The sequence below is a fragment of the Pan troglodytes genome, chromosome 14 (genome assembly GCF_028858775.2).
Source record: "Pan troglodytes isolate AG18354 chromosome 14, NHGRI_mPanTro3-v2.0_pri, whole genome shotgun sequence".
Taxonomy (NCBI): Eukaryota; Metazoa; Chordata; class Mammalia; order Primates; family Hominidae; genus Pan; species Pan troglodytes.
In genome coordinates this window covers 111,220,872-111,243,671 of record NC_072412.2, presented here as the reverse complement: position 1 = coordinate 111,243,671, position 22,800 = coordinate 111,220,872, and the positions used below count along the sequence as shown (strand labels likewise).

Genomic DNA, 22,800 nt, shown 5'->3' with positions numbered 1-22,800 from the left:
GAAATCTCTAGTGAGAAAAATAAAATTTATAGCTCACAGACTAGATTGAACAGACAACCATCTGTTCAACTTAAAACATTTGTCTCAAATAACATAATAACTCACAAATGATGATGGATTAGGTAACTTCATTTCATATTTATTAATTTATTAACCCAACTCTTTTTAAAGCCATCAATTTGCATGAAGCTTATGAGTGAGAGATATACAAAAAAAACTTAATATTTGATGATCTCCTAATATGTGCTAGGTGCTTTATATGTATGACATTTTAACAAATATTTAAGTCAGATACTATCTCTTTTTTCAGATAAACAAATTGAGACTTAAGGTAAATAATTTACTTATAGTCACAAAAATGAAGTACGCTTATACAATCTGAATCTACTGATGGCTTCAAAATCCTTTTCTATGATGAAATGTAGCTTCTTGTAGGGGAGTATAACATGGAAATAAGGCAGGTAGTTTTTGCTTTCCAAATTTTTAGTATAGATGAAGAAAAAGACATTCTCAATTATCAATACTGTTTAAAAACAATGTCTTTGATTTAATATATGGTAAATATTTAATATGTGGTCGTGAAAATAAGTATATTTTTAGAGTTCAAAGGGGAGGAAAATATCCTTTGTAAGCTGGGGCATTTTCAATATTCAATTTTATTTATTTTTTATAATGAAATAGTCAGCACTCTAACCATCCATCTATCCACCAATTCATCCATTTATCTACCTGTCCATCTATTCATCCATCCAAACATCTATGTATCCATCCATTCACACATCCATTATTTCATCCTGCATTCATACATCAATAACTACTCTCTAAGAAAGAAGAAAAATTTATTCAGGCTTCTATGTAGATGGAAGTGTTTTGATACTAAAATGTGGATGTTTGTAATTTTATTATTGCCATTTCCTTTCCAAATGTATGCCAATCATACATTTTTCTAAGACTTATACATTACCTCTGAAATGCTTCCTCTTGGAAATGATGCACGTCACTTCTACTGACATTTTATTGGCCAAAGCACATCACATAGTCATGCCTGAGCCTATCCTCAGGAAGACAAGGCCATTTGACCAGGAAACACAGGAGATCCAGAAATATTGGTGAACACTGGTAACATCCATCAGGCTGAAAAAATGTGGTATAAATATTAATATTTAAGACACAAAGAGGTATTTACCATGATAAAACATATTTAAGACAAAGGTTTTTACTAAGAGCAAAAACATAAACTTTGTGTTAGTCAGTTCTGTCTACTCTAACAGAATACCATAGACTGGGTGGCTTTAACAACAGACATTTATTTCTCAGCCAGTTCTGATGGCTGGAAGTCTGAGATCAGGGTGACAGCTTCTGTTGAGGACCATCCTTCTGGCTGCACACTGCCGACTTCTCCTTGTATGCTTAAGTGGCAGACAGCAGCGACTTCCTGGAGTAACAAGGGCTTCAGTCCCATTCGCGAGGGCTCCGCCTCATGAGCTAATCACCCAAAGTCTCCACCTCCTAATACCAACACCTTGAGGATTAGAATTTCAAAATATGAATTTTGGGGCACACAAATATTTAGTCCATAACAGCCTTGGAGGTAAAATTCTAAGTAGCAGAAATCTTTCATCTCTTCTAAAACTAACACTAGTGGAAAACATAATCTTTCATTCAACGCTTAGAGTCTGTCTTGGAGAGCAGGAAGAGATGTATTATATTACATGTGCACACATACACACATACACACAAACATTTGTATGTGTGTGCATATGTGGATATCTATATATCATATATACACTGCATCTAGCACAATAGGTAATTGCTATGTCAGGGCACATTTATTATAGTTTTCTCTCTAACTCATAAGGGAGAGTTTTTTAATCAGCTGGTAATATCATATATTTCAGTTTTTTCTTGCAAATAAGAGTGGAATAGAAAGATTTTCACTGTTGAGAATTGTGCCCTTAAGTGTTAACAATATTCACAAGTGTTTAAAGAAATAATTAGGTTCATTTCATTCTGTCATACTTGTACTCTATTTATAACATGACCTTTGTTCTATTTATATATACAAGTAGTATATTCTAATAGGAATATTTTTGTGAAGAAGAAACACTTGACAATATCCCAATTCCCTAACAGAATTATACAATAGTTCCTCAATGACCTTACCTTGGGAAAAAATTAAATGAAAGACACCTGCATTGGAGATCAATTTCCTGATGCTCAGTTTATATTCATCATGCTAAGCTATCCAAGGACACCTTTCTTGTCCTATCATTTGATGGAAATGATTTCCATGTGTTTTATGATTCAACTCCATTCTGCCTTAGACAATACAGTCACTTCAAACATTTCAACTCTACAGTTGGCTGGCTGACTTTGCCTTGTAAAAATTCCTTTTTTTTTGGTTCAGAGTATTCTGTATTTTACCTAAGAAGTGGAAAACAAATTTTGGGCAAGAATAGTGGCATACACATTACAGAGTGATTTCACATTTCAGTGTTATTTACAAATATGACATCAAATATTAGTGGTTTTATTTCATTTTTATATCAGAGGCATTCTAAATATGATGTGACAAAGTTAACTCCGAATTTCCTGGTTTTTGTCAGTTTAACCCAGATCTTTGCTATGCAGTTCTGAACACTGCCATGCTTTTAACTTTTCAACAAGAAACAGGTGGTTAATACACACATGTAACTCTACAACTTGATCTTAGCATTTCATGTAATACTTTGGTAATGCCTAAATATTATGTTTGTAGTTGTCTGGAGCATCTTATTTTCACTTTTTCAATTCTATCAAAGAGTACATTAATAGAAAATTAACCAAAACTGAATAAGAGTAAAACCTCACTTCCCTAATTTATCCTCTTATAGAAAAATATTTTCAGTGTTTATATTTATGTGATACCAGCCGCATCTGGGTTCAGTAAGCACGTGTTTCGAGCATACTTTGAGATGCATTGTTCCTTGACGCACCTCAATTTGTACTGGAATCATTAATGCATAATCTGAAGTTGTGGTTATTGAGATTTTTCACTCAATAATGGGATTCAAATGCTGCCCTGTTTGATCTGCATTAACTGTTTGGAATTCCAGAATATTGACTGGCACTTCAGAAGTCACCAGAGTATTCTGTAGCCTTCAGAGGGTAAATTTCAGTCATGTGGGGATGATTTCTTTGGCAAAGAGCATTTTGCACTCTGAGTCATCACACACATTCTCACAAGTTTTTAAGCCCAGGACAGTCTCCATTCCACCACTTGTAGGTAAACTGGAGATGATTTTAAAGGTAACATCAGCCTCAGAAACAGTGAAATATGCTGAAGATATGGACACAGGCACGGAGTCTGCGTCATCTTAGTCCCAAACTCTCACCTTAGTGAATTGTTCCAACAATGACATAATGAATTATATTTAACTTTTCCTGCTGCTCGTGTTTTGGTATTTGTCATCAATCGGAGCTGGTGAGAGTTTTAATAAAGTGCTTAGCATCACCTGAGGGTAAATTTCTATATCCTTTGGATTCCTTGATCCTCCTCTGCACTTTATGTAATGAGTGACCTTTCTATCTAGTTCAAATAGAGATTGTAGAGAAGTAAAGTGCTTCATGCAAGAGGGCATCACTGATGTCAAAATGCAGGGCCAACATGAAAGAAGGGCAGAAAGGTTCCGGACACAAAGGGCAGGGCACTGCCTGGACTGGCCAGTGTCGGGGTTTCAGCCAGAACCTTCCTTTAGAATTTGGAAACTATGGAGAAAACACAGTGATGCAGATCAATATATACCAGTTTTGTTACAGATGTTGAAGAAGGTGGCTCACTGCTGTGATCATACATTTGGGCTTCCCAACTTTTTCTCTTGAATTAAACATATTACTACATTGGCAGGCTTTTTTCCTAACAACTGTGAAATGCTAGTCTTTAGAAGTTTTCAGCATCCAGCAGCAAATAACATGCATGTCCAACGGCGAGGATGGCTCCAAAAAAGAGAGAACCCCAAATGAAACTGAGTCAAGCATTCTTTTTTCTTTAAGCAGAGGAAGATCATTCTTATCACAGGAAATTGTGAGCGGGGTACAAGAAGCTGCACATGCCTAGGAGGTGAGAGTTCTGTCTACTCCAGGGAAAAATGAGAAGTGTTGAACAAGCAGCACTCCCAGAAAATAACACATTGTAGTAGACGCCCGTTACGGTTTCTCCATGTATTAAATTGGTTTATAACATTGTCTTTTTGTTTGTCTCTTTTGAGTTTATAAGTTCCCATCAATATTTTATTTCCTTTACTTATTTTGGGTTTAATTTGTGTTTTTTTCTATCTTTAAGATAAAAGCATAGATGATAACTGATTTTAGACTTTGCTTATTTTCTAATATAGGCATTTAAAGATGAAAGTTTCCTCTTACAACTGATTTAGCTGTATTCTTCAAATTTTACCTTTCAAAATTTTATAGGGTTTATTTTTATTATTGTTCAATTTGAAATATTTCCTAATTTCCCTTGTCAGTTCCACTTTTACATACAGATTATTTAAAATTATGTTGCTTCCCAAATATTTGGGAATTTTTACAGATATATTATACTATTGTTTGTGATTTCTAATAGAATACCATTATAGTCAGAGAAAAATATCATGTATTATTTCAATCCTTTTAAATTTATCACAACTTGCTTTGTGGTTGAGATGGTGATCTACCTGAGGGAATGTTTTATATGCATAGAACAGATAAAGTGTATTCTTCAATTGTTGAATATAATGTTCTATATGTGTCATTTAGACTAATATTGATATTGTTGAAGTCTTCTAGATCCTTATTAATTTTTTATCTATTAGTTATATTAATTGCTGAAAAAGCATGTTTAATGTCTGACTGTGATTGGAGTCTTTTCTGTAATTCTTCAGTTTTTTAAATTGTTACATTTATGTAGTTTAAAGCTTTGTGATTATATTTATGCACATATTTAATTGGAAATTTTTGTTGTTTTAAAAATATTTACCCTTTCTGGGGCTTTTTCTTCCTTCCAACCTGGTATTTTTCCTCTTGAGCCTGAAGAAGTTACCTCAGCATTTTTTATAGAACAGGTCTGCTCCAGACGATTCAGATTTTTCTGGTGAACATATAAAAATATACAGAAATGCTTTTAAGGCATTGTCTCAGGATATTTGATATCATGTTTACAGTCTTTTATCTTTTACTATCTTTCAACTTTTTTTTTTTTTTTTTTTTTTTTTTTTTGAGATGGAGTCTCACTCTGTCACCCAGGCTGGAGTGCAGTGGCGCGATCTTGGCTCACTGCAAGCTCCGCCTCCCAGGTTCATGCCATTCTCCTGCCTCAGCCTCCCGAGTAGCTGGGACTACAGGCGCCCGCCACTACGCCCGGCTAATTTTTTTTTTTTTTTTTTTTTTGTATGTTTAGTGGAGACGGGGTTTCACAGTGTTAGCCACGATAGTCTCGATCTCCTGACCTTGTGATCTGCCCCCCTTGGCCTCCCAAAGTGCTGGGATTACAGGCGTGAGCCACTGCACCCGGCCATCTTTCAACAATTTAAAAACATTTCATAGTCTTCTAGTTTCATTCATCTTATGAGCACAATGCGTGTTTTTTATCTCCTCCAGCCTCTTTCAAGATTTTCTATTCATGTTTGGTTTTCATCACCGATTTGACGATCGTTTGCCTAGTTCTTGTTATATTTGAATTTATTTACTGTTTCTTATATATGTGAGTTGATATATTTCATCTATTTTAGAAAATTGTCACCCATGTTCTCTTCAAAAATGTCTTCTACCTCATTATCTGTCCTCTTTTTAGAAGACCCTTAACGTAAATATATTTGATGGCATAATATTTTCTACACATCTCAGATGGCTCTCCTTTTCGTTTTCATTTTATTTTATTTTATTTTTGAGAGGAGTCTCGCTCTGTCACCCAGGCTGGAGTGCAGTGGTGCGATCTCGGCTCACTGAAACCTCTACCTCCTGGGTTCAAGTGATTCTGCTGCCTCAGCCTCCCGAGTAGCTGGGACTACAGGTGCCTGCCACCATGCCCAGCTAATTTTGTATTTTAATAGAGATGGGGTTTCACCATGTTGGTCAGGCTGGTCTCGAACTCCTGACCTCAGATGATACACCCACCTTGGCCTGCCAAAGTGCTGGGATTACAGGCATGGCTCTCCTTTCCTTCTTCTCTTCTTTATTTTTCTCCTTCTTCCTCTCCATCTCTCCCTCCCTCCTTTTTTTTTTCTTATATTTCAATGTGGGTGATTTCTATTGATCTATCTTCTTGTTTACTGATTCTTTTCTTTGGTATGTCAGTTTACTAATAGACCTGTCCAATTAATTCCCCATCTCAATATTTTATTTTTTTTCTCTATTCTTGACATTTGGCTTTTTAGTTGTGTTTATTTCTCTGCTAAAATTCTTCATTTTTTTCTGAAAAATTGTCTAAAAATAGTGTTAGATTATCTGACATATCTATTATATTTAATATAAAACTCCTCTCTGATAATTTCAACATCTATATTTGGAACTGCCTCTATTTCTCTTTCTTCCCTTGCCCATATGGCATAGTTATGTTTATACATCCTATAATGTATATATATATAGCTTCTTCATGTCTTGTAATTTTTTACGATACCTTCCATTTAACAGGGCATGAGATCTAAGCAAGGGAGAGCCTCGGATTTCTCTTTGGGCTTTATAACCCAGCTGCTGACTCCCTGAGTCCGGGCTTCCAGTGAATTCTCTTTGCTGTCTGGTTGCTCACCCAGCCTTTTCACAACTCAGATTTCTACGCTTTGCTGCTCAGCTCTGAGCCTTTGAGGCTTGAGTGGACTCAGTGAAGTCCCCGGGAGCCTTGGAGGTGTTTCCCACTGCTGTCCTACTCTACCCAGCTTTCGGCAACAGCTTTTTGGCTTAGAGGGTTTTCTCATGGCTCTCCTGAGCTGCTCCCAGCCTCAAGTCAGCTATATAAGCCTCCATTTTTCAGATCCCCTACTGTGCCCCCAAACTTGGGTGCATTATGTCCATGTACTAAAGTAAAGGCCCCCTGGGACAGAGAGGTGGGTGGGTGCAGAGCTGCCTCTGATGGAGCTTCCTCAGGGACCTGAGTCATCACACTTCATATGCTTTTTAAAATGTGTTGAAAATTGGACTTGTTTCTCACATCCCTTCGCTGGCAAATCCCTCCTCTTCCCATCACTCCACCTAGCATCAGGGGAGCACTTCATTCCTCTCTCATAGGAAGAGATCATGACTTTCTAGATTTTCTTTCAGTTAGGCTTTTTTTGCATCTCCAGCTCTTCATTGGCTCTTATAAACTGTGTTTTGTTATTGTTGTTTTCAAGTTATCCATCTTGTTCTCATTTGTAGTTCTCTTATGGCTTTCTAATTCCTAACCAGAAGTGGAAACTGCTAGCTATTGTTTATAACATGGTCCCTTTGCAGTTTATAGGGGTGGTATATGAATCAAATGTGGAAAGGACCAGAAAAAAATTGTAATGGCAGATGTTATGTTGTCTTAAGCCTTGCTTTGCCTTTGCCACTGAGGCTGTGTTGTTTTTAATCTTACTGTGCATGGTACCTTCTCATCACACTAGTGTTTTGCCTTCCAGGGGTATCATCCATATAAATAAACTGCTGGAAGGCCAGGCATGGTGGCTAACACCTGTAATCTCAGCATTTTGGGAGATGAGGCAGGTGGATCACTTGAGGTCAGGACTTCGAGATCAGCCTGGCCAACACGGTGAAACTCGTCTCTACTAAAAATACAAAAATGAGCCAGGTCTGGTGGCACACGCCTGTAGTCTCAGCTACTCAGAAGGCTGAGGCTGGAGAATCACTTGAACCTGGGAGGTGGAGGTTGCGGTCAGCCAAGGTTGCTCCACTGCACTTCAGCCTGGGCAACAGAGCAAAACTCCATCTCAAAAAATAAAAGTGAACAAAAAAATAAAAATAAACTGCTGGAAGAAGTTTATGAGGTATCCTAAGACATGTACAAATACTAGTGTAAGACCCAACTGGAAATCTTTATGTCTTATTTCGTCCACAGCTCCCCACCCACACCATGGATTTAAGAAAGTCTTTTAAAACATTTGTAGATCAAGCTATCTGGTTTTCAAGGAATTTATATTAAGATTGATTTTCAAATCCTGTGTGCTCTAGTCTAGGAGGATAATTATTTGTTAATGTAGATATTTCATAGAGACTTCAGGCAAACACATGAATGAGGAGCAAGGAAAGACCCAAAGAAAGCATGTAAGTAGATATCCTAAATCAAATTGTTATTTGACCAAATAATTTGGTGATATGATAAAATCCAATTTCTAAATAATGAGTTTTTCTGTTAAAGCTCTCAATATGAATTAGGAAAGCCTTCAGCTACACGTAAAAGAAAATCTAACTCATAGAGTTTTAAACAAATGATGAGTCTTTTCTTTTTCCTTAAATCTCCTGGAATCCTGTTGACATTGGATTAGCAACAATGGTGTCAAGGACTGAAAGCTAGTGATTGCTTTTGCTTTAGACTTCATGCCTACATTCAAAACAAGAAGAGGGTAGGATACAGCATCATTCATTCTGCATCATCAGGAAAGCAAAAAGCCTTCCTAGAAGACTCTCGGCAGTCATGTACTTAACACCTTTTTGGCAGAAACTGGGTCATGTGTCCGTGTCTAGGTGTGAGAGAGGGATGGAAGGTGGGAACATGGAGTTGTTAGGCCAATTGTATTTCATCTCTTGGGAATGGGGGGATTGATATTGGGTAGACAAAAATCAGTTGTTATCACTCTGCCTAAGTGTTCCTCTGAAATATATTACTTGATTCTGGAACTTTATTTGAAAAGTTATTTGATATTCAATAGTTATAATGGTAATCCAATACAAAATATATATGTTGCCTTTAAAATGATAAATAGCAATTTAATATCTAGAGTAATCTCATCTACATTTGACAGTAATATTAACTATTCTATTCTCATAAATCTTGTACCATTTTTGTTGTTAAATTGTCATTAATTTAAGTAAGGAAAAGTAGAGTTTATTTCCCAGTCACAAATAGAAGTAACCGGTTGTTGTAAAATTATCAATGTTTCTTTCTTGAACCACTGCACCTTGAATTTTGATTAAAGAGTGGAAGTATTGTTAACATCCATGGAACTTAGAAAAAATACCAATGCTAACCACATCACATCTAAAATATAAGCACATTTCAAATTTATGTGGATTTTAAATAATCTGTTTTCTTTGGCTTGTAGAAAAATTACCAAATAGCATATTGTATTAAGAATGAAATGTTCTGTAATCAAGATCAAATTACAATCTTATAGTAATAACAGATAATTGTATACATGCAATATTAAAGTATATGAGCATATTCTTTAGACAAAATATCCAAAGACATCAATGTTTTCATTATTAAAGAGTTACGTTCCAGTTCACTGAATAAATGAAAATATTAAGAATTTGGTTATATTAAGAATAAACTCTAAGATGTTTCTTTTACTTCAGTATGAAAAGCATGCAAAAATGATAACTACATTTTGTTATGATGGTTTGAAAAATCTGGCATAATTTAAAAGCAACTTTCCATCTGGCTGGTGCAGTAAGCAAGTGGAATTAGAAGAGTTGGTCTCTGTTTCTTGACGTGAATGATTGTGATTAGTCTGATTTCTTTGGTTTGCTTTTATTACTGTTTTCACTTCTTTTCTTGGTATATGTGTGTGGATATGCATACAGGATGACATTTCTATCACATTATGGCTTAACAAATAAAACAGAAAATATGTTTACTTTGGATGTATGTGTATTTTTGGAGACGGTATTTGTTGCCTACTCAACAGTGTTCTTTTTACTTCTTGGCAGCCTCCTTGGTATAACCAGGCATTTACGGAAGATGACGTTACCAGCAGCCCTGGGGTAAGTCTCAGTCATCCGAAGCCAGTCTTGATAATCCCAGCAGACTAGCAAGGGACCACAACCTAGTTCTGTCAAGTGGAAAGTGAAGAGAGCTGTGCTGGGAGGCTTCTCAGAAAAGGTTTCTTTTGGCAAAAGAAAGAGAGGGAGGAACAGTTCTTTTTCTTCTGCCGGACAAGGTCATGTGTGTACGTAAGAACTGGAAGTTCTCATGCCCACTGAGCATGGGGAGAGTCCTGTCTAGGGTGACCTGGTGAGAACAGACAACCCTTGAGCCACCTTACCCTAGGAACTCCTGGTGATAAGACAGAATATATTTTTTCTCACTGTTAAACTCTTTTTTATTATTTGTAGCTGGGTGCCTCCAAACCAATATAATTAGCCGTATGTAAATATTCTGAAATCTATGTCAATTCAAATAACATTTAGGGTTTTTTTCCCAGTGATCAAAAATACAGCATCTCAAGCAATATTGTGTGTGTGTGTATGTGTGTGTGTGTGTGTGTGTGTGATATTATTACATAATAATTGGAAGAATTTTGATGTAGATCCTAGTGGTGATCTTAAATGTTGAGTATTTGACTTTTTTTAGGATTTAATAATTGTCACAATAAATTTATATGGAGAGATATTTTAATTATAGAAACTCATTAGTTTGTCCATAATGTAAAAGAGTTAAATTATATAGTTCTGTTGATAATGATATTTTGTAATAGATATTTTTAAGCTGTTAGGCATGAAGGAAAATAATGTTGTAAGTAATCAGTTTTATATAGGGTTTATAGATATTTTTATTATTTGGTATTGTCATGTTGTTTCATGCCTCATAATAGCTGATTACAAATAGATTTTAATCAATCACTCTCTTTATTCCAAAGGTTTAAGCAGATAAAGAATACAGAGAATGCTTGTAAAGCATTTTCTACCAATATATTAGGACCATTTCTGGATAAGGTCCTTGACTTCTTCTTTTAATCGTTTCTAAAATAACATTTCCAAAAACCTCAAGCAAAACCACTTTTAAAAATCTGAATTCATATAATTTTACCTAATGTGGAAGATTGGGAGAGCAGTGACTTTAATATAATATTTCAATGTCAACGTGTGTACATCTGTAATTAATAAAATTAGTACAATTCACAACACATGGTCATTCTTAAGCGACAGAGTCATAGAAATGTAACAGCACATTAAAATCCTCTTCTAGTGGCCCCGAGCTGCACCCCATAAACTCTTTGGTAGCTCTTAACAAATGCAAATTAATGAGCATTAACCCAGGCATTCGAAGGTCCAGATAAATCACCATGCTCTTCAGGAATTCATATGAACAATTCACAGTGCTATAATTTTTCCTAAGTTAAGACTAGACTAATGTTGAGAGAGACAGAAAGAGAAACAAAATATAGGTGCACTCTCCTCTGCTCATTATAGGGTTCTCTTCGACCTTGAGGAGACTGCTACTTGGGGACATGTACTGATTCATTTTCTGCGTCCTTTTGTCCTTGATTTTGACACAGCCTTGGTGTTGGGAAATTCTTCCCTCAAAGCCTCAATCGCTCATGCTCAAATTTAAACACATTTCCTTTTCTGTAATCAGTGAGGGAAGAGCAGCTGGTCACCATCTTCTACACACTAAACCTTTGAGGCTTTTCTTCAGAATAAATGATCCTACTTCTTAGAATCATAAAATTAGAAGGGGTTTTGAAGTCAGACCATCCTTTTTCTGCCTTTAGACAAGACTACCCTTCCCTCTTACCATCCCATACAGATGAGCAAAACCATCCTATTTTTAAAAGAGATCAAGAGAAACTAATCAAAAGGCTCCAACAGTCACACATTCCTCTGATGAGCAACCCTTACTTTCAGGAAATCATCATCATTATCATCAAATAGCATTTTCCTAACACCCACATGTGCAAAATATGTTTGTGTATTCAGACCCTAAAGAGGGCCCTAGAGGCCCAGAAAAGGTTGGAAAAAAAAAAAAAAAAAACGTGCAAAGGTACACAAGCATCACTAGGCTCTTTGCAAGAGAGTCTAGTTCATTGCAATAATAAATTATTTTTAAAAGACATTCCAGAAACTCCAGGGGATTTTCCTTTTCTATTTAGGAAAGTGATCTTATAATTAAAGAATATATCCATTCATTTTCTTTTGTTTAACTATTAGGACTTAGTAATGACTATCAAACTCAAGTCTAATGACCAAAGATTGAGAACATAAATGTGCAGTGTATTAAATCTGAAACAAATCCGTACTAAGGTTTTAAAATTTGCAACACGTATAATACTGAACCGGTTGTCTCTGTTACAAAGTGTGTATGTATTGAGGGGAATTGTCTGGAAAAATGTTCAAAGCTCTCTTCTCTCCCATTCTGGCTCCTCCTTTATGCTCCTGGAGAACAGAGCTCAAAGGCTGCTCTCAAATGTTCAAAACTCCCCACCCATGGCTGGAATGGCTCTATGTCCTTCAGTTTCACCTTCCAGTCAAGGAATTCCCAATTTCTGAATATTACTGATTTTTGCTAGGTTTTAACTAAATAAAGCAATTTACTTGAAGGTAAGCCTTCCCTTAATTTATAAATATTTGATAAAGGGAAAATTTGCCAGTCGAACATGCTGCTTGATGCGGTGGGGGGATTTTGACCCGGGTGGCACTCCAGTCTGGACTTCACCTTACCTTTCATTGCTCTGCCAGGGGATGCAACACAGAGTAAGGTCCCACGTCATCCATTCACTCCTTCCTCTTTTTGGGTTTCTCAGCTCCTCTCCATTGCTCACCTTCACGAGAAGTTCCCTGTAACTGTGAAGGTTATCACAAGGCTCAGAGGGTAGGAGCTGACCCAGCACCTGCAGATCCTGAAGGGCCCCTAATCTAAATACACCATTCACCCCAACAGGTGGGAAACAATTTGATACACAGGCTCAAAAGTTTGTTTTGATTACTGTTGCTGTGAAGTTTTGATTTGGCCTCCTAAAGTAGAGGAGCCAATTTGATATTTCATTGCATAATTCCTGTACTATAGTAGTAGGTACTATCTAGCAAGACTTTACTGCAAACATAAAATATATTAATAGAACGTACAATGGTATTGGCATACAGCTCTTTTTATTTTTTATCTTTTCTAATAGATATGTTTATTCTATTTCCTAAACGTATTCAAGACTTAAAATTTTCACTACCAATGAATAACATGCTTAAATATTTTAGGGAAATGGTAAAATGGTAAACAGCTCTATTAGTATTATTGAATATCTCATATTTGAAAAGAAAGAAAGTGACACTTGCTGCTTTCTCATCCACTATCACATTTAAACCTAATTACATTTCAAGACAAGAATATTTATTATCTTTTTTTCTGTTAAAGAAGTTGAGCCTCCTTTACGATAAACTGAACTCAAATGTAAGCATCTCTAATTCTGGAGTGCATATGTGCACAATTACATAAATAATTTGGTTTAAGAATCAACAAAACTAAATAAATGTTAGGTTTCTAGAATTTATCCAAACATCATGATGATTGACTATTTATTGCCTATTTTCCTATTGTAATATGCAGAAGTTTCAATTTTAAGATATAATCGTTATGTTCTCCTTATTTGATCTCGTATTTCCACAGAGCTACTCTGTCATTAAGTGTACCTAAATTCTTCGCCATAGCCTTTTAAGATTTTCCGATGTTTATCTGTTCTCTGTATCAGTCTCCATCACTGTCTTCACTCTAAAAGCTGCACTTAATAGCGTACTTACCGAATTAGTAATTTGGGAATTACCGTATAGTTACATGGAAATATTACTTCCCTCTGTGCCACAGACTGGGCTTTGATTACTTCGATTTCAATGTCCCAGCAGCATCCAGATTTTATGAATACCATTTCCGATGCTTTGCGTAAAGTTAGGGGCCAGGCCTGAGCTCAAGTCTCAAGGCTGATGTTGTTAATATCAGGACAGGCGGGTTCAAAAGCACAGGCGCCAGCTGTCCCACCTCCATGGCACAGCCGTCATGGAGCCAGCCACAGGTCTGTTTCAGATTGCAAAGGAGGGGCTCTGACTTCTGTTTGCTTTTGTGCTCTAGGAAGACATTGTAGGCCTCCATAAACAAAAATAAAATGAAATCGAATTACAACTTCTTTTTAACCTATTTAGGATGTAAAGGTTAAATATATATGTATCTATGAAGAAATGCATGTTAAAAAGTGGTTTGAAATAAGACATGCGGAAGCAAAATTCATTTTTCTTTGTATGGGTAAGTAGTATGTTTTTCTTTGTATGGGTAAGTAGTATGGGTAAGTAGTATGTTTTCTTTGTATGGGTAAGTAGTATGACAATACGCCATAATCATTGTCCTTATCTATTAACTAAACCTCAATGAGAAAGATAAATTATTACATTGCAGAGATATGAGACTTAAGACTTACTCAAAAAATTTTAAAGGCTATTCCTTAATGTAATACACTTCTATCAGGAATAGTACAGAATTTTATCTGAGATATTTGTATTAATCAACATTTTTGATTCATATGAATCATTATTTGGATCAGATTTTGATCCCATAAATGTGAAGTATATTGAATAATTCAGAATTAATTAGTTTCCATTTAATCAGTTCAATCCTTTTGAGTTCATGATTAGGCAATTTGGAAAAGACTATATAAAATAATATTCTATTTGAACTATGGAAGTATTCAAAAGAAACTGGTAAGTTCATGAGTATAATTGTCCAAGTGAGTTCTGTAATCTATGAATATATAGGAAGTTCTTGTCTTTGAGAATACATGGTTTCAGTGAATTCTATTGTCTATATTGTCATTTTGATTGTATTTCAATTTCGTTATGTGTAAACGGAAGCAATGGATGTACTCTTTGAAAACAGTTTCACAAATTAAGAACTTTAAACAAGCTTTTATCTTCTATTTAGGTCAATTTGTCTAAGTATTTGAGGTAATTTTCATCCTCATCTTTTTATTTGTTATCTTGTCCAATCCTATTAATGAGCATAAATGGCTCCCCAAGTGTAAATATTTGAAGGGAAAGATTGGGCCATTGTAAATTCAGGTAGCATCCACAGTTGATGACGGAATGACGGGAAGAAACTTTCCTCACTAAATGTCAATCAAATTCATCAGCATGATACTTTTACAGGTCTGCACAGCTGGAAAAAACAGTCAATTCTGTTTCATTGTTATGTAAATTTATGCTGATACTCAATGTAATCAACATCCGATGCTAGAACCATCCTTGAAACAGATTAGATGATTGGATTCTTTTCAATATAATTCTGAAACTGGAACCCTAGGTTTTTCTTAGGCACTTCTTAAATATTTATGGTTATCCAGCATAAGTAACACAGAAATTCTGTGGTCAGCTAGTATAATCTTTTTCAAGCAGTGTATGCTATTCTTATACCCACACCAACAAAATTGTATCTAAAACATTGGTATCTAACCTAGGAAAAATCTCAGGTAAGGTTTTACGATTCAGTGCCTTAGTCCCCTTAAGTCATTTCGGCCATAGCCTTAAAACCCTCCTTTAAAGGGATTTACCATCACCTCTTGTAAAAACTGGATTTGAGCAAGATGCATTTTATTAATCAAATCCATAAGGCAGTCAATACATTACTTCTTTTGGAATGAAAAAGGAAAAGAGTTATTTCACAAGCAGATGAAAACTACATATGTAACTCTACTTCCCTCGGTAGGCTCCAATACAGGTTTAATCCTGAATTTTCCCATTTTGAAAGGCTTGCCAAGTCAGTTCTCAGACCTTTCATGAAATATGTTGCTCAGAAGTGACATCAAACGTGATCCTAATTTTTGACAGATTCTTCTATACTGACACATACCTGGCCTTCAAAATAGGGTAAACTAAAACTCACTGAAGAAGAATAAAAAGGTCACTCTTACCATTCTTGAGGATTTCAAAAATCAATGATCCTACAGAAGGAGAAGAGGCCATTTATCATTATAGCCTTTTTGATGTCAAAGAAGAAAAAGAAAAAGAAACAGAAAAACATGCCTTTAACATAGCAGCTGATATTAGTAGCTTTAGAATTTACAAGGCACTTTACTGTTCCGTTATTTCAATTAACACTCATAATGTTGTTCAGCCAGTCTTAACATTTGTATTATAATTATTTCCTTTGAAAGCTGAGGACAGGAGGGTCAAATAACTTGTATCATTTCCCAAAGTCTTGCAGCTGATAAGTAATGGTTCTAGGAGTCTATCTCTGAAAGATTGAGCATGAAATCTGTTTTTTTTTTTCCATTCCATTGAAGTGTGTATTTACTAACTGGGTATATAATTATGAATTGAAGACTAACCTTTATTTAAATTAGTGCAATCAGACTATATCCAGAATATTTCTAGAAATGATTTTTAAGTGATTGATGAGTAAAATGAAGGGTAAAATATTTTTTGTTTGTTCACTTAAATGCAAACCCTCTGAGTTAAAATTTTCTCAATAATTATGTAGTTCAAACAATATTTTCCAAGATTATTTGAACTTAGATACAATTACTGAATTTAGGCATATATACATTAGGGTTTCTTAATCTTGGCATCATTGGCTTTTAAGTGGAGTAATTATTTGTTTTAGGAAGCTGTCCTGTGCATTGTAGGATTTGGGGCATCCTGCCCTCTACTTACCAGATGCTAACAGTACTCCAGGTTGTGACATCCTCAAATATCTTTAGAAATTGCCAAATCATACTTAGGTGAGAACCAATGGTCTGTATTAATTTAACTGCAAAGACAAGTGCTGTTTCTAAATATTACACTGGACAATCCTAAAGATTTACCATAAATTAACAGAGGCATTAATCTTTTAATGATAGTATTGTAGTGGATATACTGGTACAGGACATAGCTATCTAAGCTAATTCTATATATACAGTAGACCAAAACTGACACATTCCAGGCATCCCTTCTAATCTTCCTTTGACTCCTCTTATCTAGAGTGAAAATTTTCTTTAGCTTATTTTGCATCCTCCCAGCATACCTTCACTGGGAGAAAATTCGTCTCTCAGATTTTTGCACATCTTGCAAGTCAGGCACTGACCACCTTTTTGTTCTGGATTCTCATTTGAGGATGTTTATATAGCAAACATCCTTGGAAATGAAGAATCATTTCTCCCTGTGGAACAGTGTGCAAACATACTTACTCCCCATTATAGAACATTCAGGTTCCCTAAGTTCAGGTTCCTCTTCCCCTATAAATTCCTTTGCCCCTTGTAAATTATGGTTTTACATGATCCTCTTTGTGTTGCCATGTGGGAACAAAATGTTGATACTCTGGATACTGCTGTTACTAAACTTTTCTTGATCTCTGTCCCAGGAGTCTTCTCATTGCCTCCTACTAGAATTCATGTATCCATATTAGGATACATTTTTTGTTTTGCCAGAAAGGCAAAATCCCCAGTCCTTCTCATTACTATGTTTTTGTTGTTTGTTTGTTTGTTTGTTTGTTTGTTTTTATGCAGCCTCACCGCTCTGTCACTCAGGCTGGAGTGCAATCTCAGCTCACTGCAACTTCTGCCTCCTGGATTCAAGCCATTCCTCTGCCTCAGCCTCCCAAGTAGCTGGGATTACAGGCGTGCACCACCACGCCTGGCTAATTTTTGTATTTTTAGTAGAGATGGGGTTTCACCATGTTAGACAGGCTGGTCTCGAACTACTGACCTTGAAAATCTGTCCTTTGAAATGAATGACAAATTACATGCTATTTATGCCCCAAAATGCTAACTTCCACATATATGATTTTAGTATATCCTTATAGATTATCTCACATGAAATTTCTTTTTGCACACATTAAAAGATTATTCCTGAGGATGTCATCCACTCTATCACTTATTGTTCCCTCTTTATATAAGCGTATTGTCTTTCTAAAGGAAAGCTGATTTTTACCTAAACAACAGTTTCATTTCTTTATAGACATCACAAAAGTTGCGAGTTACTGCATTTGCATCCTGCCTATCTCTTTTAGGAAATGAAGGCTTCGTTTTTTAAGCCAACCTCTAGCCGCTGCATAATATCATTGATAGTAATGTTGGGTGTTAACCTTACCACTGATTTATTACTTTTCTACTTTTAAATAATTGGGTATCTGAGGAAATGGAAATAAGATATATATTAAATATATGTGTGTGTATATATATATATATTCAAGTATGTATAGTTTCATGCCAACCTCCATATTCTATATATAAATATATATTACATATTATATTATATTTATATGCGCCAACATCTTAAAAAGTTTACGTAGAAAGACATCTTGGAATAAATTGCTATTATTAGTAGAGTGGGGGGAAGAATCACATGAGCAATCTAGGTAGCAATATATTTACCCTACATCAAGAAGATCACATGATCTTTGGTGTTTCTCATTGAGTATCCGGGTTAGTAGATAACTTATTGACACAGGGATCCCAGAGATCCTCAGGGAGGAAAGTGATTGTGACCCCAACACAAAGCTTGGGAAAGTGATGGAATGGACTAGAGTGGCACTTGACAAACTATTCTGAGAGTACCACTCCAGGAGTATTTGGAGAATTCACAAGGATGGTAACATTAATAACAAGGGTGGCTTGATACTAGTTTTCAACACAAGCTCTGGCCATCCTAAGAAAAGGCTTTTTCTGGCCAAAAGTGTTGCTTACTCTGGAAATCCCTAAGCACTGGCCATTCTTGCATGAAGTCTTTCTTCGGGAAAACACGCGTAAATGATTGAATATAAATTCAAAGAATTTCAATTGTTGAGCCCAAGTATAGAGTGACTTCACTCTTCTCTGGGGACTGAAGTGGAAAGACCAAGTGTCCTTCAGGATGCGTGGACTCCATATTCCACAACATTGTGTGGCAGCATCAGAAGCCACTGCCCCAGTCGGTGAAAACCACCCTCTCCACCTTCTCCACTGTATCTTTCTATAAACAGGATGACTGATTCCCATACCCTGAATTGACCCTGGAATTCATGGACATTGTGGTTTTTGTTTGCTTTTGTTCGGTTGGTTGTTTAGTTGATTGAGAGAAGTGAGGGGAAATGATAATATCAGATGGGGAGAATAAATTGATTAAAATTTCTTAAAAGGGGCCGGGTATGGTGGCTCACACCTGTAATCCCAGCACTTTGGGAGGCCGAGGTGGGTGGATCACCTGAGATCAGAAGTTCAAGACCAGCCTGGCCAACATAGTGAAACCCAGTCTCTACTAAAAATACAAAAAACTACCCGGGCATGGTGGCGGGTGCCTGTAATCCCAGCTGCTCGGGAGGCTGAGGCAAGAGAATTGCTTGAACCTGGGAAGCAGAGGTTGCAGTGAGCTGAGGTCACGCCATTGCACTCCAGCCTGGGCAACAAGAGTGAAACTCCATCACACACACACACACACACACACACACACACAAAATTCATTAAAAGGTAATAAAAGAGGCACGATCATGCAGAGCATTATGCTGACTACTTTTACATTTTTACTTTTACATTACTCATCTATGTTTCATTATTTTATGTGAGTTTTTAGATCTACTTAGGCATTTGTAGGTCAGGTTTGTTTAATAGTTAAATTCATCTACAATCAATCTTACTTTATGCATATATGTATTTATAGATACTTAGAATGACATTAAAGATTTTGGTAGCTAAATCTGGCCAGTACAAAAAATATATATTATCTCTAGCCTAAAATGGAATGTTGTCATTTATGAGTTCATTGTTACCTGACGGTGGTATCTGATTAAAAAAAATTATCATAGTATAGATTGCTATTTTTTTAGAATGAATTATTTTAAGGAAGCACTTCCATGGACCATAATCTCAGAGTTGGACAAGAGTTCTAAAACACAATGTAGAAAAATTGTCAATATTGTCAGTTATTAATGATTTCCAGTGATATAACACAACTAAATAAAGTTAAATAAAAAATGACCCCATTTAACTGGTACTTCTAGGAAATTCAGGTAGGTGTCTGAGGTCACTGAAGAAACTGGGTCGGTTACCATATGGTGTAATCTAATCTCTTTCAATTCTGTAAGTCTGAAATATATGGTATTTTCAATGCTTTTTTTTTTTGAGTATTACATTAAGTCAGGAAACGGTCTCTTGACTTGATGTTTGAGAGGCAGTGCAAAAAGCCTTCTGCTTTCAGTGCTATGGCATTGCTGATCACAATATATCTATGACATTCTGATACAAGATCTGAGAAATAAACAGAAAAAGGGTCAGTCATTTCAGAGAGGTGATTCCATTATAAAGGTGGGTATGTGTAGCATTTTCTTGAGAAACTTTTAAGTTTTTCTTTGATTTTTCTCTAAGTTTTAAGAGCCCTAAGCTGATAAATACTTAATGAATTTTCAGTAATAGTAGACAACTTCCATTAGTATTAAATAACCTTTGTGAATCAACTTGTATAAATCACAACACAAATAGTGAAAACAAAACAAAGCAACAAAAAACACTAAACTAAACTACAAAGAAGTCTTGAGTGTTTGGATCTGACCCAAAGTGACCATTAAAGTTGTAAATTTTCTCATTAAATTGATAACAATGTAAGCCATTCTCTACATCAATTGAAATGCCAACGTACTTCTGAGTAATAACATCCCTTCCATGTGGTCTCTGATATTTTGATTCTAGCTTTTACAAGCATGAGTGTATTCTTTATTTTGAAGGCTGTGTTGATAGATGGCTCTGAATTGGAGGGCTACCAAAATCTAAAGGGATTCTTTGCTGCTTGTCATGGTTACAATCCTTTTTCTCTTCAGTAGCTTTTGCTTATCTAAAATGATGAACTTTCTCATTAGATGTGCAATTCAATGGAGTCATCTTTTCCCAGATACAGGAATGGTTATTAATATTCTGCCCTCTCAGTTCTCTATGATGCCCTTTATGACCATTCAGACACAGGCATTCATACCTCACTGAGGACAGCAGGGACAGGATATGCTGCTGTGATAACAACTGAATCAATGACTTGGCTTCATGCTCTCTAAGAGCTGCCAACTCCAGTGCGCCCAATAACTCCCACCCCTTCACTGCTTGGTCCAGTGGTCAGATGGTGGGTGGATGGGGCACTGCAAGGCACTGCTTTCTGCTGTTCTGCTCTAACTCCTGACCAGACTTCACAAACAGCTTGTGCTAGCTTTACCATCCACAAATGCAGAGAACTTTTAGGGGAATATTTTGCACAGCCCTCAACCAGTTCTTTCCTAAAATGTATGTGAAGTCACCAAACACATCGAAGGTTCTCAGTAGATTTTCTTCCTTCTGTCTTTCAGTTCGGTTACCTCGTCTCTTTGTTTTCATTGCTTTCAGATTCTTTATTTATAGAAGGGAAAGGGGAAAAGCTGTATACCACAGCCAAAATTTCAATTTTGAAAAAATTCCAATCTACAGAAAAGTTTCAAATTTATAGAAACAAAAGTATAATAAATACTAGTAAATACCTTTCAATTAAATTCACCAGTTACAAATTTTGCCACATTTGCTTTTTTCTCCCTCATTATCTCTATATCTATCCATCTATCTACCTAGCTACATCTCTGTGTCTGTCTTTGTGTCTGTATATTACACATACACACACAGATGTGTTACCTTTTCTATCCTTTTCTATGTTTACTCTAGAAATCATGACAATATAGATCATGTATAAGAAAATCAGTAATAAGTTAATATTATCCAATACATAGATTTACTTATACTGTAATTTGTGGTTTCACCGTAGTTTGCTTTGCTTTGTTTTGTTTCTGATCTCTATATTCTCTTTCATGGAAAGAGAATGTTTGTCTGTGTGGTGACTTGGTTTATTTTGGTTTCCGTAACTGAATTTTTGAAGAATCCAGAGGAGTTATCATTAGAATGTCCTGCATTCTGAATTGGTCTCATTGTTTCCTTCTGTTTAGCAGCAAGTAAAACATTTCTTCTGTTAAGCAGCAAGTAAAACATAGCAAGAATACTATGTAGGTGATATTGTGTACTTAAAGCATTAGAACAGGAGGCACATAATTTTATGTTGCTCCATTACTGATGATGCTGGTTTAATGACTTGGTTATGGTGGTGACTGCCAGGTGACTCCATTATAAAGGTGGGTATGTGTGTGTATATATATATATGATGTAAGAGTGTGTATACATATATATATGTGTGTGTGTATATATGTGTGTATATATATGTGTGTGACACACATATATTTATACAGTAAATATATACATATGTATATGTATCACACAATATTATATTTATACGGTAAATATATATATGTATATGATACATGATAAGTGAAGAATTGTGGCCTTGTGGCAATGTGAGCATCCTTCTTCCTAAAAATTTTCATCCAGTAGTTTTTATCATCTGATAATTGGTCCTTGGTAAAAACAGTTATTATTATGTATTGAAAAAAGATGATATTTCTAATTTTGTCATATTATTCTTATTTTTTAACTGGCATTCTTTGAAAATTACCTTTCTCTTTATATATATATATATATTTTTCATGATTCTAAGTTATGTATTTAAGGTATTTTAAATATTTTAAGCATCTTGAAAAATTTAAAGTAGGACATGTTTTATAATTACTATGATTTCTTATATAAACATCACATTTTGATAAAAATAAAGAGTATATTACATAAACTCATTAAAGTCTTAAATTTATACACTTATCTGTTTCCTTTCAAAGCAATTTTTGTTAAAAGTAGGAAGGAGTAAAATCCACTGTGCCTTGGGTTTTCATTTTCTATTCCAACTAAGAAGTGCGTGTCCACAGAAATGTATCATTCAGCCACTCAGTCAAACTTTCCTGAGAACCTGCCTCCATCAAGGGACTTCGTTAGCTGTAAAGTGCTGACTAAACTTGTGTTTATACCTCCACTCATGAAATAGGAAATATACACACGCATA

The 22,800-nt window shown here is 35.6% G+C and overlaps 1 long non-coding RNA gene across 1 annotated transcript in view; it reads left to right on the top strand.

Moving 5' to 3' along the window:
* LOC107967978 (uncharacterized) overlaps positions 1 to 22,800 on the top strand; it is a 135,817-nt gene that overhangs the window by 70,532 nt on the left and 42,485 nt on the right. The window contains exon 8 of the long non-coding RNA XR_008538892.2: positions 9,856 to 9,909. This is a non-coding gene — a long non-coding RNA (uncharacterized LOC107967978). The remainder of the gene's footprint in view (positions 1 to 9,855; positions 9,910 to 22,800) is intronic.